This window comes from Oryx dammah, unplaced genomic scaffold (assembly GCF_014754425.2).
Source record: "Oryx dammah isolate SB20612 unplaced genomic scaffold, SCBI_Odam_1.1 HiC_scaffold_21, whole genome shotgun sequence".
In the NCBI taxonomy this organism is placed as follows: Eukaryota; Metazoa; Chordata; class Mammalia; order Artiodactyla; family Bovidae; genus Oryx; species Oryx dammah.
In genome coordinates, this window is record NW_024070205.1 from 56993148 (window position 1) to 57011168 (window position 18021).

Consider the following 18021-nt stretch of genomic DNA (forward strand, 5'->3'; position numbering starts at 1 on the left):
TCTAAGGTCTTTCTCCAAAGCGTCACTTCCAGTCCAAAGTTCCTTATGAGCTGGGTGTCAGCCGACCACGTAGGGGTCTTTTTTAGTGGCTGGGGATAAAAAATTTGCAGACAGGTAGAGTGATAAACCGTGGCCATAGAGGGAGTCCTCTGCCAGAAAGTGGATGTGCCATGCAAAGCTGTCTCCTTTACTTAGTGACTCCCTTTTGTCTATCCAGATGTGACACGGCTGTGTTTGAATTTTAAAATAATATTTTAATTTTCTTCCCGCCCCCTCCCAAGTCTTCAAAAACTACTAGGCTCCATAACCAGCTCACTTGGAGCAAAGGCTCAAAAACCATTGGTTAGGTGGATAGCCTCTTAAGAATATATTCAAGGAATGTGATGTAAAATGCAGAAAGGAAAAATAAAGATGATCTAGTCAACTTAGCTCTATTTCTGAATCAAAATATTTGTATCTATTTATTATAGGCATCTGTCTTGTTTGAGAAAAAGGAAAGCTATTTACATGTAAATCTTTAGGAGGAACTTAGGAGTGGGTACCAAACTCATTGGATTATCTGTCAAAAGATCAAATTAAATCTCAGAAGAGAACAATACATTGAAAAATGTGTAATCCAAAAGATAAGTTATTAGCTGGAACCATGTTTCTTTAGTGCCACAAAAGGAATTTTTAAAATATGTGTTAAAAGCTTTTTGCAGAAGAGCAATTTTCAGTGCTTTTTAAGAAGTCCTATCCCGTGAAGAGTCCAGGTCCAAATCAAGGATCTCCTACAGGGCAGGTATCAAATTACTTCCCCTGGCTGTGGGCCCACCTGTAATCTGGAGGCAATAAGGACTCAATGGGATTCTAAGTGTTTAGCACTTAATAGGCTCTTGGTATAGATTAGTTATTGTTCTTTTAAAGAAATCACAATGCAAGTCTGAATTATGTGATCATCCAGGATCATTGAATTCTAATTGCTTATCTGGATTTTAAGAAATTTCAAGATTTTTCTTATCTGATGCTGAAAAGTTTTCTCTCACTAGTCAGAGGGTCCTGTAACTCAGTAGGGGACCTCAGAGTAAGACTGTGCATTTTTATTGTATTCCTCCTGTCTTTCCTGCCATTGTAAATTTTCCCAGCTGGGAGCAGTCCTACATTCTATCTCTGCCTAAATTTTCCTATTAGTAGAAGATGCATCTTGAAAAACCTATAGTATGTGTTAAGTATAAAAGGGAACAGACAAGAAACTAGATTTAATGAATCTAGTTAGGGCCTCGTCTTTTGTAAAATATAATAGTTAACTTGAGATCTTATGCCTTGTTTACGTCAGTCATCATGTACTGGAGGTTCAAGATCATAAAATTCACATATTTGATATAAGAAAACAATATTTATTGCTAAGTATAAGGCAAGGAAGCTGATCAAATCAGTGGTTAGTATTGGAATTGCTAAACTTACCTTGTGTTTTTAATTCTAATTATTTCTTTACTTTTGACATATGAAATTTACCTGCATATAGTAAAAGCAATGTAGGCAAAGAGTTTGATGCCTTGACCAACATGAAAATTGGTAGATAACTATTGTTCTATTTTTATAAACTGAATTATTATCAGGTAGATCTTAGTTCAGCTCTTGTTTGGGAAGCAGTGATTTCTAATGTTTATGTTCATATTCAGATAAGAAGAGGCTTAAAGACAAATATTTTACCCTGACCATATGGATTTCTACTGTCTTAATTCTAGAGTATCTATCTCCTTTTGAAATGTTTGATGCTGTATAGTAGTCTTCTTTAAATAATTATAATGATAGGTACTATACATACATATAGATGATGCTTTAAGATTCATATTCTATATTTAAATTATTATTTTAGGTACTATACACACATGTAGCTAATGCTTTAAGGTCCATGTTCTATGTTAGAATTATTACTTTGGTAGCTTTTGGTATTGCTGAATTCTTCTCTTAGAGATTTTAGAGTGTTTAAATCCTCCTAGTGATTTTAGGATAGCTACTTAGTGTCTTAGCATTTATGTTTTGAGTTACATATTTATCACTTTCCCTAAAACATATATTTTAATATCCTTCAAATTAGCTAAATAAACTTAAAGAGTCAGTATTTGGCTTAGATAAATCTCATAAACTGACATTAACCCAATGGTCCCCTAGTCTAAGAAAAAATGTGATTAATCCGTACATATTGATTTATACCAGGACCTCCTGGTATAAAATATGAAGGAAAAGTGATTCTTGATTTCAAAAGATTCAACCCAAATTTAGGAATAAGATTTTCTATATACTAAATTCTAACTTGAAGGGTTTTAAAGTCCTATAAACTAAAGAACTATTGTATCTCCTGGTTGAGTGATCAGAATCAAATAATCCATCACTTTTTTTGGTGGAATGTGTGACCAAAGAGAATTTTGTACTTAGCAAGCCTTTAGTCTCTTCCAGTTCTGTGGATCTTTTACTTGTTTTATCTGTCTGGTGTAGGAATTGATACCAGTTATATTTTATGTCTGAGATCATAGAAAGGTAAAAAGAAGACCACTAATTTATTCAAAATGTGAACAAAACAGAATGTATGTACTGTTAAGACTTGAAAAACCTCTCTGGGATTCATGGAGTAAGACACATTGAAGAATTGGACAGAGGGAGTCAGAAATTTTAAAAAGTCACCTGGGAGTAAAGAATGTCTGGAAGACTAAGCTGAGACTGGGATTGTGGAAGCCTTATACCAGTATCTAGTCAGTGGGAGTCCATCCCCAACAGGAGAAAATGATGGTGGAACAGATATTTTTAGCTAAAGAAAGAGGAAAATGAAAAAAGGAAAAATTGCAAGCACAAAAGAAAAAAACAAACAGGTTTAAGGTTGAAATTTGGATGGCTATATTTGTGAGATTATTAGGAGGAAGAGAGTTATAAATGTGTCTGAAGAAAGGGAAGAGGAGTGTAAACAAGTCAGTTCAGACCCTAGGAAATACAGGGCACCCACTACCTTCTTTCTCTAGACTTAGGAATGAAATCTGCTTTGGTTGCAGTTTTTCCTGCTCCTTATTTACTTTATTAGATTTTCCTTGACTTTCACCTTATCTTTTATGTGTGCACTTTTTTCGATTATTTTTCATGTTTGAGTTTTCTTTAAAATTGAACAGACAGAACTCTCTTTTCCCTGACTTGTGTTTGAACAATACTTTGCCTTACATTGGGGCCTCAGAGGATAAAGAATCTGCCTGCAGTGCAGGAGATGAGGGTTAGATCCCTGGGTTGGGACAATCCCCTGGAGAAAGGAATGTCTACCCACTCCAGTATTCTTGCCTAGAGAATTCCATGGACAGAGGAGCCTGGCGGGCTACAGTCCATGGGGTTGCAAAGAGCTGGGCATGACTGAATGACTAACACTTGCTTTACACTGGCTTTTATTTTAAACCAAAAGTAATTTTGTGCAGCTCTGTGTAGGATAGGCTTGCCATTTACACAATTTATGAATGGCACATTTAGGTCTGAAATATGTATTTATTATTAAACATTTTTTAACCAAATGCCTTCCCTGTGAATTTATTGACTTAAATTTTGTTTTGATTTCTAAAATGTGTTCTTTCTCTCTCTCTTCCTCTCTTTGCTACTCTCTCTCGTCACCTTTCTGGCATTATATTTCCCCAACCAACCTGCTAGGGGCAGTGACAGCCTAGTAATCAGCAAAGTTCGTTGCCGGGGAGGCTTTTAACAGGCTGCTGATTGGCTGCTTTCCCAAGCTTCTCATTAAGTCTGAGTGCTACAGCCTAATGGGAACATTTCACACAGACAGTCCTGTAGACACTGAAAGCAAATAGGGTTTGTTTTCCTTTAAGGGCTCGTTTTATCCAGAGACAAGCAAAGTAGGCAGGGCTCTGAGGGTTTAGGAGGGGCAGGGAGGAACTGGCTGCCTCCCTCCCAGCAGCAAGTATCACAGAATAAGTCAGAGATCAGAAACTGCACAAGGGAAGGTGGCTTTTCAGACTGGAAAGGGAAAGAAGATTTTCCAGGTATTGGTTCCCTGGGTTCTCTTTCTACTTTGGAGGCAGGATTGGAATGAACAATAATTATTAAATGATTTTAGGAACCGTGATGCTTAATTCCCAGAAGCTTTAACTTTGCCGTTTGTCTATATCTGACATAATTGTTTTCCAAGCGTTTTGAACAATGAGCACTCAGTGTACACACACCTGTCACAGATCACAGCATCTCCCGTAGTGCTTCACAGGTTACCTTAGGTCTCTTTCTGTACATTCAGGCCAGCTTGCTTAGCCTCTCACCTCTCTTGCTGCCCAGGGACGGGGTTCTGGGTCAGTTACAGGGAATGAGTAAGAAAGATTAAAGGAAGACTGAAAACTAGGTGCTGTTTCACGTTTGTGAAATCAAATTCAACTGAAGAAAAAAAAGCAGGAGATAAAGAGACCCGTCCTTGTTCTCAGCCATGTTCTTTCAGTATGCAGAGGCCACTCTGACTGACTCCTGAGGTAAATCTTGATGAAAACCAAAGTCTTTCTTGACATTTGTGAGTCGTCAGGCACTGTGAAAGTGTGTGAGGATAACCCCAGCTGTGTATCACATACATTTGGAGAATTATATGTTTCGTGAAATAATTACCAAGAAGGAATACTTGGTATTTGTTTTTTTCAGATGAGGAAACAAAAGCTGAGTCAGGACCACAGCCATGCAGCGAGTGAGTGGTGGGGGACACAGAATTACAAGGCTAAATCTAGGGCTCTGATTATAAACCTACTCTGCTTGACCAAAGAAAGAAAGAAAAAAAATAACGAACAGTGAAAAGTTATTTGGAAATAATCACAAAGGCATGTCAAAAAGTGCGAATCAGGGCATGCCCTGGTGGTCCAATGGTTAGGACTAGGTGCCAAACCAAAAGTATAAATCAATACTCCATAGGTAGAATCCTAATTCCAGTAGCTGAATGACCTCCAGAAAGTTACTTCAACTCACGAAACCTCAGTTTCTTCATCTGTAAAGTGGGTGATCATTTATCTCGTCAGGACATTGTGAAGAAAGTATATTCTGTGTGTAAATTCCTCAACATGGCACTTGGTGGCAGTGGTTGATAGTGATTGTCCAAGGGCTGAAGAGACAAGAATAAAGGTCGTATTAGTTAGTCCCTCGGTGGACAAGTCCTTGCCTGCTCCACTTCCATAGACTGGCAGCCAAGCTCATCCTGGGCCAACACCCACAATGGATTGCTGTTATCCACACTTATGATCCATACAGATCCATCACTATTTCTGGCCATGCCATGTCCTATGTGCTCAGCTGTGTCTGACTCTTTGAAACCCCATGGACTCTAGCTCACTAGGCTCCTTTGTCCATGGGATTCTCCAGGCAAGAATACTGGAGTGGGTTGCCATGCCTTTCTCCAGGGAATATTCCCAAGCCAGGGATCGAACCAGCATCTCTTACATCTCCTGCCTTTGCAGGCAGGTTCTTTATCACTAGCGCCACCTGGGAAGCCCATCTACATGTATATATGTATCTCTCTCTCTCTCTCTATAACTCAGGATGATTTGCCTTTTAAACATTTTCCTGCAGTTCTGTCTAGATGGTCCCGTTTTCCTTACTGAGAGGTTTACTTTCCCAACAAAGTGGAGTAAAAGTAAGCTTATTATTTTTTTTTTCTTTTGGTCAGATGCTTACAGGATATAAAGAATGTATTACCTTTTGCCTTCTTCTTGCTCTTTTGTGGAGACAATAGTCACTGTGATTTATATAAATCACATTGTGTATAGCTGCCTCTGATGATCACGACAAATACTAGTCTTGTCATCATTTTCTATAAGAGGCAATGGTATCTAGAGACTCCTTTTTCTTAGAAGAATGTCTTCCACAGTCTGTGTCCTGATATTTATTGTCTACATCTGAGAAGTTGTCTCCAGAGAACTTTGAATGAAGTAATTTTTGATGAAGTATATCTGGGCTCTTGTTCTTTGTCTGCTGTGACAACTCTAAAAATGTATCAGCCCAATAGACAATAGGAAAAAATTGATAGTCCTTGACTCAGGCCAATGAGAACTAGTGGTTGACTCCTTAGATAGAAGAGCAGCCAAGAAGTCAGGTTGAAGAAGGAACTATCTGGACAGACCACCTGTTTTCTGTCTAATTCTTAACCTGAAAAAACCACCTTGAGATTTTACAGGAGAGAAAAGAGGGGAGCTGGCAACCAGCTCTACAGCTCCTGACCAGTTGATTGATGACATTATTGGGACTTTATGGGACTAATAAATAATGCCCACTCATGAGCCTAGAACTAACTGAGAGCTAAGGGAGCAAAGATAGTCAGATGGCAATAAAAATTGTAGCTCTGTTTTTGATAAAGGCCGAATTGGAAGGTGGACCTTTGATGTTCCAATAGCTTCCTAAAACTCATCTCAGCAGTAAACATACCCATCATCTTCTTCAGGGCCCAGCTCAACAATGGGAGGCATAGAGGTGGGCCCAGGAGCAGAGAGGATGGACGCTCCGAGGGGCAGATTGTTCAAAGGATAAAACCTGGGAGGGGCTGAGCCAGGCTTCTGTTCCTCCCACTAAACCCACCAATGCTTCCCTGGTGGCTCAGTTGGTAAAGACTCTGCCTGCAATGTGGGAGACCTGGGTTTGATCCCTGAGTTGGGATCCCTGGAGAAGGGAAAGGCTACCCTCTCCAGTATTCTGACCTGGAGCATTCCATGGACTGTATAGTTCATGGGTTCGCAAAGAGTTGGACTGAGTGACTTTCACTAAATCCACCAATAATAGGAGACCTTCTTACCCTAGGAGTGACTTCTCCCATGGAGAGGGAATGAAGGGGTCAGTCAGAGCCAATATGGCGGTCTCCTCAAGGAAACACAAGACTGGAGGAATCATCTCCCTCCAGTACTCTCCAACTTTACGTGCCCTTCACTGCGGGCTTCCCTTGATGGGCTAGACAGTTATCAGGAGAGTATTGATGTTGGTATTCTCAAGGCCCGCACCTCCTCCAATAACCACTTTTTCCTTTGGGTATAATCCTTGAGTCCAGTGTTTGGTAATTTTGAAACCCATTTCCTCAGTGACTAAAATGGATTAGAACAGTAAGTATATTAGTTAAATAAAAACTGAGGCACCCACAAATGTTAAGAATTGCTCATAAGAGACTGTAGAATGACATGAAATGATAGCATCAAGATAACTCTCTGGCTAGGAGGAATAGGGGTGCCTTCTATTGAGTTCTTAATCTCAAGTAATCTATTTTTCATTTACAGCACCTTGATCTTTATTTTTACTTTTCGTACCTTCCCTTATTCTCATATATTAAATATGCTCAGTTTATTTTCTGTATCTTATGGTCTTAAAACCTGCACCTTTTGAATGCTCAATTCTGCTATTTATTATTTTTGCTGCCTCCCTCAAAACAGTTTGCTTCTTCATGTTTTGTGAGTTTCATGATGTTTTATTGTGAACTCATGATCAATGGAACTTTCTTTGAGGGACTTTTTTGAGGAAGATTGTAAATACATTTTCCCACAGAAGATTTACTTTTCTTTGGGTCCCTGAAGCCATTAGAAACTGGTGAGCAGTTAAAAAGTTCTTTGCTTGAGGATGATAATTATAGTGAGAATTTAGACTGCATTCCCACATGAAGGCCAGAGGATAGTTCCAACTTTCCACAGGGGATATTTTCCTCTCTACCCAAAACCAAGTGTGAAACATGCAAGTTTTCATGCTGTCTCCTTTGAGGCAGTCAGTTTTTGTGTGTTTACTTCATTGTTTGTTTTGATTCAGCCTTTTACCAAAGGATTGAGCTTTATGAGGGGATTTCTGATCTCACCGTGCCTGGATCTCAGTTTTATCTCTTACATCATACCCCATCACATGCCTGTTAAAATCCAATGTGAGATCCTTTGTCTTCGGCGGGCAGATACCCTTAAGCCAGGTTCTGACTTCACCTCACCTTTCTGGATTTTGGCTTTCACTTCATTGTTTGATCTCAAAGTCAATAATGTCCTGCCACACTTTTTAAAGAGTTCCAAAAGCTTGACAGAAGCACATAGTATTAATCCAGAGCTAGAGCACTTAATATAGGTAAATTTCAGTGCCAAGAACTCAGCACTTACTATAAGCCAGTTCAGTTCAGTTCAGTCACTCAGTCGTGTCCGACTCTTTGCGACCCCATGAACCGCAGCATGCCAGGCCTCCCTGTTCATCACCATCTCCCGGAGTTCACTCAGACTCACGTCCATCGAGTCGGTGATGCCATCCAGCCATCTCATCCTCGTTCGTCCCCTTCTCCTCCTGCCCCCAATCCCTCCCAGCATCAGAGTCTTTTCCAATGAGTCAACTCTTCTCATGAGGTGGCCAAAGTACTGGAGTTTCAGCTTCAGCATCATTCCTTCCAAAGAAATCCCAGGGTTGATCTCCTTCAGAATGGACTGGTTGGATCTCCTTGTAGTCCAAGGGACTCTCAAGAGTTTTCTCCAACACCACAGTTCAAAAGCATCAATTCTTCGGTGCTCAGCCTTCTTCACAGTCCAACTCTAACATCCATACATGACCACAGGAAAAACCATAGCCTTGACTAGACGGACTTTAGTCGGCAAAGTAATGTCTCTGCTTTTGAATATGCTATCTAGGTTGGTCATAACTTTTCTTCCAAGGAGTAAGCGTCTTTTAATTTCATGGCTGCAGTCACCAGCTGCAGTGATTTTGGAGCCCCAAAAATAAAGTCTGACACTGTTTCCACTGTGTCTCCATCTATTTCCCATGAAGTGATGGGACCAGATGCCATGATCTTCGTTTTCTGAATGTTGAGTTTTAAGCCAACTTTTTCACTCTCCTCTTTCACTGTCATCAAGATGCTTTTTAGTTCCTCTTCACTTTCTGCCATAAGGGTGGTGTCATCTACATATCTGAGGTGATTGATATTTCTCCCGGCAATCTTGATTCCAGCTTGTGTTTCTTCCAGTCCAGCGTTTCTCATAATGTACTCTGCATAGAAGTTAAATGAGCAGGGTGACAATATACAGCCTTGACATACTCCTTTTCCTATTTGGAACCAGTCTGTTGTTCCATGTCCAATTCTAACTGTTGCTTCCTGACCTGCATACAGGTTTCTCAAGAGGCAGATCAGGTGGTCTGGTATTCCCATCTCTTTCAGAATTTTCCACAGTTGATTGTGATCCACACAGTCAAAGGCTTTGGCATAGTCAATAAAGCAGAAATAGATGTTTTTCTGGAACTCTCTTGCTTTTTCCATGATCCAGCGGATGTTGGCAATTTGATCTCTGGTTCCTCTGCCTTTTCTAAAACCAGCTTGAACATCAGGGAGTTCATGTATTGCTGAAGCCTGGCTTGGAGAATTTTGAGCATTACTTTACTAGCGTGTGAGATGAGTGCAATTGTGCGGTAGTTTGAGCATTCTTTGGCATTGCCTTTCTTTGGGATTGGAATGAAAACTGACCTTTTCCAGCCCTGTGGCCACTGCTGAGTTTTCCAAATTTGCTGGCATATTGAGTGCAGCACTTTGACAGCATCATCTTCCAGGATTTGAAATAGCTCAACTGGAATTCCATCACCTCCACTAGCTTTGTTCGTAGTGATGCTTTCTAAGGCCCACTTCACATTCCAAGATGTCTGGCTCTAGATTAGTGATCATATCATCATGATTATCTGGGTCGTGAAGATCTTTTTTGTACAGTTCTTCTGTGTATTCTTGCCACCTCTTCTTAATATCTTCTGCTTCTGTTAGGTCCATACAATTTCCTTTATCGAGCCCATCTCTGCATGAAATGTTCCCTTGGTATCTCTAATATTCTTGAAGAGATCTCTAGTCTTTCCCATTCTGTTCTTTTCCTCTATGTCTTTGCATTGATTGCTGGAGAAGGCTTTCTTATCTCTTCTTGCTATTCTTTGGAACTCTGCATTCAGACACTTATATCTTTCCTTTTCTCCTTTGCTTTTCGCCTCTCTTCTTTTCACAGCTATTTGTAAGGCCTCTCCAGACAGCCATTTTGCTTTTTTGTATTTCTTTTCCATGGGGATGGTCTTGATCCCTGTCTCCTGTACAATGTCATGAACCTCATTCCATAGTTCATCAGGCACTCTATCTATCAGATCTAGGCCCTTAAATCTATTTCTCACTTCCACTGTATAATCATAAGGGATTTGATTTAGGTCATACCTGAATGGTCTAGTGGTTTTCCCTACTTTCTTCAATTTGAGTCTGAATTTCGTAATAAGGAGTTCATTATCTGAGCCACAGTCAGCTCCTGGTCTTGTTTTTGTTGACTGTATAGAGCTTCTCCATCTTTGGCTGCAAAGAATATAATCAATCTGATTTCGGTGTTGACCATCTGGTGATGTCCATATGTAGAGTCTTCTCTTGTGATGTTGGAAGAGGGTGTTTGCTATGACCAGTGTGTTTTCTTGGCAAAACTCTATTAGTCTTTGCCCTGCTTCATTCCGCATTCCAAAGCCAAATTTGCCTGTTACTCCAGGTGTTTCTTGACTTCCTACTTTTGCATTCCAGTCCCCTATAATGAAAAAGACATCTTTTTTGGGTGTTAGTTCTAAAAGGTCTTGTAGGTCTTCATAAAACCATTCAACTTCAGCTTCTCCCTCATTACCACTTACAAGGATCAGAGCAGAGACTCAACAGTGTCAGGAGAAAGGGCGACTGACAGATGGAGTCTTCTTGGTTTCTGCTTCTCTCAGAGGTGGGTCAGCATGTGCCAGCGGACTTGGCTCTGCCAGCAGACCTCACAACAGGAGGTTAATTATGCTACCAAGATTTTTGTATCTGAAAAACACATTGCATCCTTTTCCAGGAAGCAATGTTTAAAATATTCCTACCTACTTGTAGAGTAGGCTTTAAAGACTCCTGAGGCTCCAGGTTGTGTGTAAGAGAGAGAGAGAAAAAGAGAGGGAGGGAGAAAGAGGGGGAAGGACGGAATGGAGAATGCAAGCAAGCAACCCCCTGGATTCCGTTTCCACCTCGAGCTCCTATTTCTGCCCTGTCTGCGCTTTCAGTCCTATGTCTCAGGGGTTGCTGCCACCACCTCCGTCTCCAGAGCTGTTGAGGCCTGTGACTCTTGCTTCCTAAGGAAGCTTCTCCCTTGATCCTGTGTTGGCTTCAGCCTGAGGGTCTCCATAGATTTCTTAGCTGAAGCTGTCTGGATGTTAGAAGCTCTTCCTGTTGCCCCTGTTCCTGCTTTCTGACCCTCCAGCAACTGTCCGTCTTTCCACAGCCCTTGACTGATCTTCTGTCTTCTGTTCTGAAGTGTTGGAGGGGCCTCCAGGGTTTTCCCGCCTCTCTTCCTGGTCTTCTCTCAGAAGGCTCAGTTGAATTGTTCATGGTTTCATGGTTTAATCAAGTTCTTAAAGTTGCTCTTCCAGCCAGCAGGAGGAGTCCCGCCCGTGGCAAATGTCATGAGGCTAAGGGCCCAATAGGCAAGGGCGAGTCAGTCCTTAAGGGAGCCTCGCTGGATCTGCTCGTGCATCTGCCCCAAAACCAGAGTCTGCCTGCCTTACTGCATTGTGCTTTTCGCCTAATCTTCTGACATTATATGGGGGGCTATCCCCCACCACCTCTGTCTGAAAAGGAGTTAACTTAGGACTCCAGTTAATAAATCTCCTGGGCATGACAAGGGCATTTAAGTCCAAAAACCTCTCTGCTGGCAGACTAGCTTGTGTGACAGGATCATCCACACTCTTGATACTACATATTTGTTGACAGCCTCTCAACCATAAACAGCATAGAGAGTTTGGAGTATTTTGAAAGTCTTAGTTAGCATAGGGTTTTTCTAAAGATAAAAATCCTGTTGGTGAAGGGTTTCATTGCTGAGTTAATGATTGCTACCAGGGCTCCATATCCTTAGGCACCTGGGAGTATGTTAATCAATGTAAATGGAATGTAGAAAAAGAAATATAGTAGTTTTGATGTTAGCAATACTAGACTTTTCAGTTAATGAATTTTCTCTTTTGTTATAGATCACTGTATTCCTCTTTCTTTGTTATAAATCATTGTGTCCTTGCTGTGTAAAAATGTAACTTTATCACTATCTTAAGACTAAATAGATCTTAAGGGGAAACAAGTTTTCTGATGATTAACCTTTATCAATAGAAAGAAAGGTGGGGCCATAAAATGTTAATCGGTCTCCAGACCAGAAGATATTGTGAAGACCCTTGTAAGAACAAAGATACAGTGATAAGGGTCAGAGCAGCTGACCCTGCGTGACTCTGTTTCTTACATTTATCTCTATGTATAACTAAAAGTATAAAAGTGGACCTGGAAAATAAAGAAACGGACCAGTTCCTGGAAAGACTGGTTTCCCCTGTGTCATCTTTTTCTCCTTTTCTGGCTGAATTCCCATCTGAAGCGAGGAGCCTCACCCAGTCTACTTATTTGCCCTGGCTTCTAAGACCCATGGGAGAGGGAGCCCAAGGCACGGCACCCTCCACTATTCAAGTGGGCACTGGTGGCCTACATAGACGGTGCAAACTCGTTGTCTCGGAGTTTTATTGGTTTTCTGCGTAAACCAAGTTATTCAGCCTCTTTTTCTTCACTAATTTTCCTACTACACTATTCTTTCCTAATCTCTCTTTATATTTCTAATTAAACAGCTCTTTCCTAGGACGCCGACTCTGTCCCTGCTTCGAATTACCCTGGATCCACCGGGGCTGGACCCCAGCATTGCTCCTTTTCTTTCGCTACTCCACATAAGGCTGGTGTTTTTGCTGGACTTTTCCCCTTTTATTTGGTCCCTGTTTTCTGGGTCAGGCATTTATTTTTCCAACATAGTTTTTTTTCCCCCCTTATCACAGTGAGAGAAATGAAGTCAGTGTTCAGGGGCCTGCCAAAAGCAGCTGTTTTCCAAACAAATCTCTTCAACTCTCACCTCTCTGAGTTGGATCATCTCACTGGAAAAGCATTTTCCAAGTGAGCCCAGAGTCTGAGTTGGGCGTGGCCTCGCACTATCGTGTGCTTGCCTTGATCCCCTTCAGTGTCTCATCCTCCTTTTTCCTGTCCTAAGTGTCCTCCTTTCTCTGCCTGTTCCCGACCAGTCCTGCAGGACGCAGGCAAACCCCCACATCCATTATACCCATTTTGCTTTGAATCACGTCTAATAATAGACCCCATGGACTGTAGCCTGCTAGGTTCCTCTGGCCATGGAGTTCTCCAGGCAGGAATACTGGAGTCGGTAGCCATTCCCTTCTTTCAGGGATCTTCCAACCCAGGGATCGAACCTGGGTCTCCTGCACTGTAGGCAGATTCTTGACCGTCTGAGCCACCAGGGAAGACCAATAATACCTTAAATATTCTATGCTAACTTCCTACTTTCTCCTCTCAAATAGCTCCAAATTATATAGAAATTTTGTATAGCTCTGCCAATCTTTATATGGTGGTTCCCTGTTCTACTTAACTGTGTAACAAACCATCACAAATCGTGGCGTAAAACAGCAATCATCTGATGATACTGTACTCAGGATTCTCTGGGCAGGTCCTGGGAAAGGACACAGTGGGAACAGCTTGTCTGAGGCCTCAGCTGGGAAGATGCTAAGGCTGAGGGGTAGCAAGGTGACGGATGGAGACTGCATCACCATATGTCTGGCTCTTGGGCCGAAAGGACTGCTTCCTGGACCACCGACACCAGCCCTCGCAGTGTGGCTTGGTTTCCTCACAGAGCATCGGCTCAAGACATCATCTGTGGTGGCTCAGGTTTCAAACATGAGTGTCCTATCAAACGAGATAGACGCCCAGTGCCTTTTCTGGCCCAAACTCAGACTGTATGAGATACAAGCAAGTGAGAAGATGGAAGGAATGTCAAGCCCTCCGACCTGTTTCTGAATGGAAGGAGCGTCAAGATCTGCCTATGAGAAAACATGTTGAATGGGAGATAATGTTGTGGCCATCTTTAGAAAAAATGCTCTGCAGAGTCTGCCCTCCAACTACAGTTCATATCAGTTCTATATGCAAAATCACTCACTGCTCCCCAGAGCCTTACCATCTTATCCCATGGAACATCCACTTCACGTTCCGGCTCTTACTCAAGGCGAGGGCAAGTGAGGCTCCTCAGGTGCTTTTTAGGTATCCTCTCCTCCATCTGAAGATCTACAAACTAAAGAAACAAAGAAAGGGCTTGCCCTCCACATCCCCAGCACATGACAAAGGGATGGACATAGGATAATTGCTGGATTCCCCAGTTGCTTTTATTTCAGATGGTACAGCAGCTTTAAGAGGAGGACTTTTTTTTAAAACTAGACTTCTATTTTTTAATTTTTAAAAAATTTATTTTTTGAGGTACAATTGATTTACAATATTGTGTTAATTTCTACTGTACAGCAAAGTGATTAGTTATACATATACATACATTCTTTTTTCATATTCTTTTCCATGATGGCTTGTCACAGGATATCAGATATGGTTCCCTTTGTTACCCAGTAAGACCTTATCATTTATCCTTCTCATATGTAATGGTTTGCATCTGCTAACCCAGACTTCCAATCTCTCCCACTCCTCAGCCTTGGCAACCATAAGTCCATTCTCAGGATGACTGTGAATAGCTCCCTGCCTCTGGTTCCCTCTGGGGCTGGTGAGGTGCATTCCTCGATGCCAATCAGCCATCCGGTGTCTTGCCTTCCTGTCTCTGAAAGATATCTTTGGTTCCCAGTTCCCAGTCTGATCTAATCTAATCCCGTCTAAGTATATTTAGATAGACATGCATCTCCTTTTCTTCTTTGCATCTTTCTAGCCTGAAAAAAGCTCTCTTCCTCTGGTGCAGTTTCCCTGTGGTTTCTGAGAGCAAACTACTCTCTCTCCCACTTTCTTTGCACAATAAGACTGAAGCATTAGTAAAAACAGTCTTAAAAACTCACGCTTGCGGAGGCCTGTTAGAATATCCCTGCATCTATAATAACAGTCATAGGTGAGGAGCAGCTTCCATTTGCCAAGGTCAAAATCCTTGCCTGGCTCACTCTTGAGCCAGTGTGTGTTTGTGTGTGTTAAGTCGCTGAGTCATGTCCAACTTTCTGCGTGTCCAATTGTGTAGTCATTTCCAACTACAACCAATGGACTGTAGCCCACCAGACACCTCTGTCCATTCTCCAGGCAAGAATACTGGAGTGGGGTGCCATTTCCTTCTGCATGACAGGCTAATGGCACAGCTCTAAATTCATATCAGAGCTGCCTCCTTCTCATGGGCTATAATGCAAATGTTGACAGTTTCTCTCTATCAGCAGCCCAAAGTGGTGTGGACTAATTTTTATCTTTTTTTGTCTCATGCCTTTATTATTATTTTTAAAAAGTCACCTCAATTAAAGCATCTTTTAAGTTTTAATGTATTCTAAAAATCTTTACAAAAGAGAAATACATACTTTTGGGTACAAAAAATACCTTTGAGTTACGAAGTGTTACAAATATACATATTATATAAATTTATCAATGAAGAACTGATTTGTACATAAGATTCCTCAGCTACCTGGAGAAGCAATGTCTTTGAAAAGTCATCATGTTTGTAATGTGCTCAGCATGTTTGGAGCTGGGCTGATGATGAGAAAGGGCCATCCTTTGATGATGTATTTGCAGTCTGAAGACAGGTGCAGTGCAGAAAAAGAGCCACCTCTTCTTTTGAGTAAGAATTTGGTGCCTTGGACAAGATGTCTGCTCTTTTCTCTGAAGGAAGCATCTTCTCTTGTGAAGGAGAACTGAAAAATGAAAACAATAACAGCTGCTTTTTCAATTTCTAAAAACAATAGTCTTTTTAGATTCTGAGCTAAACACCACTGTAAAAGAATTTAGGGTGTCATAATCAGACTTTATAAATTGTAGCACATCAAGTTCTGTACCAGTAGGTGATGAACTTTAGAAAAAGTTCTTTCATTTGTTTAGAACAAAAGAAGTGTTAAGAATGATCAAATTAGTATAATGTAGGGGCAAAGAAAGTACACTGAAGAGTTTGATGCCTAGACAGTATTTCTATTCTATCATTTACCGACTGTGCGATCTTAGGCAATTTATTGGGTTGGCTAATAAATTATTGTGTTTTACCATAAGATGTTACAAAAATTTTAAAATCTTTAGGGCTTTAGGTTCCTGGCTTACAAAGTAAATGCAGACATGTATTTGCATAAAATATTCCTTATTTTATTGTGCTTCGATTAATTGCGCTTGGAAGACAGATATTGTGTATTTTATAAATCAAAGGTTTGTGGCAACCCTGCACTGAAGGAAGTCTATTGGTGCCATTTTTCCAAGGGCATTTGCTCACTTTTTGTCTTTGTGTCACATTAGGGAAAGTCTCAAGGTGTTTCAAATTTTTTCATAACTATTGTATTTGTTTTGGTGATGTGTGATCAATGATCTTTATGTTACTACCATGAATCAGTAAAGGCTCAGGTGACGATTATAATTTTTTAAGCAATAAGTACTTTTAATCAAAGTATGTACATTTTTTTAAGGCATAATGCTATTGCAAACTTTACAGACCACAGTACAGTTTAAACATAACTTTTAAATGCACTGGGAAACCCAAAGCTCCTGTGATTCACTTTATGTGATATTCACTTTATTGAGGTGGTCTGGAACCAAATCTGCAGTATCTCTGAAGTCTGCCTGTACTTATTTTATGGAGCTCTTATGAAGATGAAGTAAAAAAGTGAAAGTGAAAAAGTGAAGTCGCTCAGTCGTGTCCGACTCTTTGCGACTCCATAGCCTGTAGCCTACAGGCTTCTCCATCCATGGGATTTTCCAGGCAAGAGTACCAGAGTGGGTTGCCATTTCCTTCTCCAAAGATGAAGTGAGATAGTGACTATAAAGTGCTCAGCACAGGGTTGGGCAGAGAATCAGAACTCAATGAAAAAAACTACTGAAACCTCATAATTTATAATAACTGTAAGATACAGTCTAAATTTTTGGCGATTAACTTAGATTATACATAACCTATATACATATAGATGTTTTTGTATATATACACAGACACGAACTATATATATGTGTATGTGTGCGTGCATGCATGCTAAGTCGCTTCAGTCATGTCTGACTCTTTGTGACCCATGGACTGTAGCCTGCCAAGCTACAGGCAGGAATTCTCCAGGCAAGAATACTGGAGTGAATTGGTGCCCTCCTCCAGGGGACCTTCCTGATCCAGGGATTAAACCTACATCTCTGGCATCTCCTGCATTGGCAGGCAGGTTCTTTACCACTAGCTTCACCTGGGAAGCCTCTTATATATGTATACATGCACACAACTATGAAATGGTTGAAAAGCGTCACTGACTCAATGGAGGTGAGTTTGAGCAAACTCCAGGAGTTAGTGAAGGACAGGGAAGCCTGGAGTGCTGCAGTCCATGGGGTTGCAAGTTGTACATGACTTAGCGACTAAACAACAACACAACTATATATGTGTACACACAACTATATGTGTATATATACAAATACATACATATATATATATGTAGTTATGGTTATTTAGTAAAAACATTTTCCTAAGTGCTTTTAGTTGATACCCTTAGCCTTTAGCCTTTCTTCGAGTCAGGAACTAGGCCCTGGGCAGGGCACTACAGCTCCCGCCTATGCTTACTTAGTCGCTGGCTTTCAGGTTCCATCAATTGCCCTCTGGGGCAATGACATAATTCTTCTTATCTGCCATTGGTTAGGGGAATGGCTGGGAACAGGCACAAGTGAGATCGTCCTGCTGCTCTAAGGCTTTTCTTGTAGTTGTGAATGGCAGAGAAGCGCAGTCAGCGGGCTCTGTGTTAGCGCTGTCAAGTTATCTCCAAAAGGCCTCTTTCTTTTGTGGTGACTGCTTGGCTTGCTCTCATAGATTACATGTCTCAGAGGGCTCACAGTCTGCACTACTTGGGCATCACTCTTCTCAAATTAGAGTATGCCTCCGTTAGTAATTCTGTTACCTGTGCTGTATTACTAATACCAATGCCAATATACTCTCAATTCTCATAGGCTCACATTCTCATATGAGAATATGCTCAAAATTCTCCAAGCCAGGCTTCAATAGTACGTAAACTGTGAACTTCCAGATG

General features: G+C 41.0%; 1 protein-coding gene across 1 annotated transcript in view; it reads left to right on the forward strand.

Annotated features, from left to right (window-relative positions):
* SLC30A10 (solute carrier family 30 member 10) overlaps positions 1 to 18021 on the forward strand; it is a 35995-nt gene that overhangs the window by 569 nt on the left and 17405 nt on the right. The gene's annotated exons all lie outside the window — the stretch shown is intronic.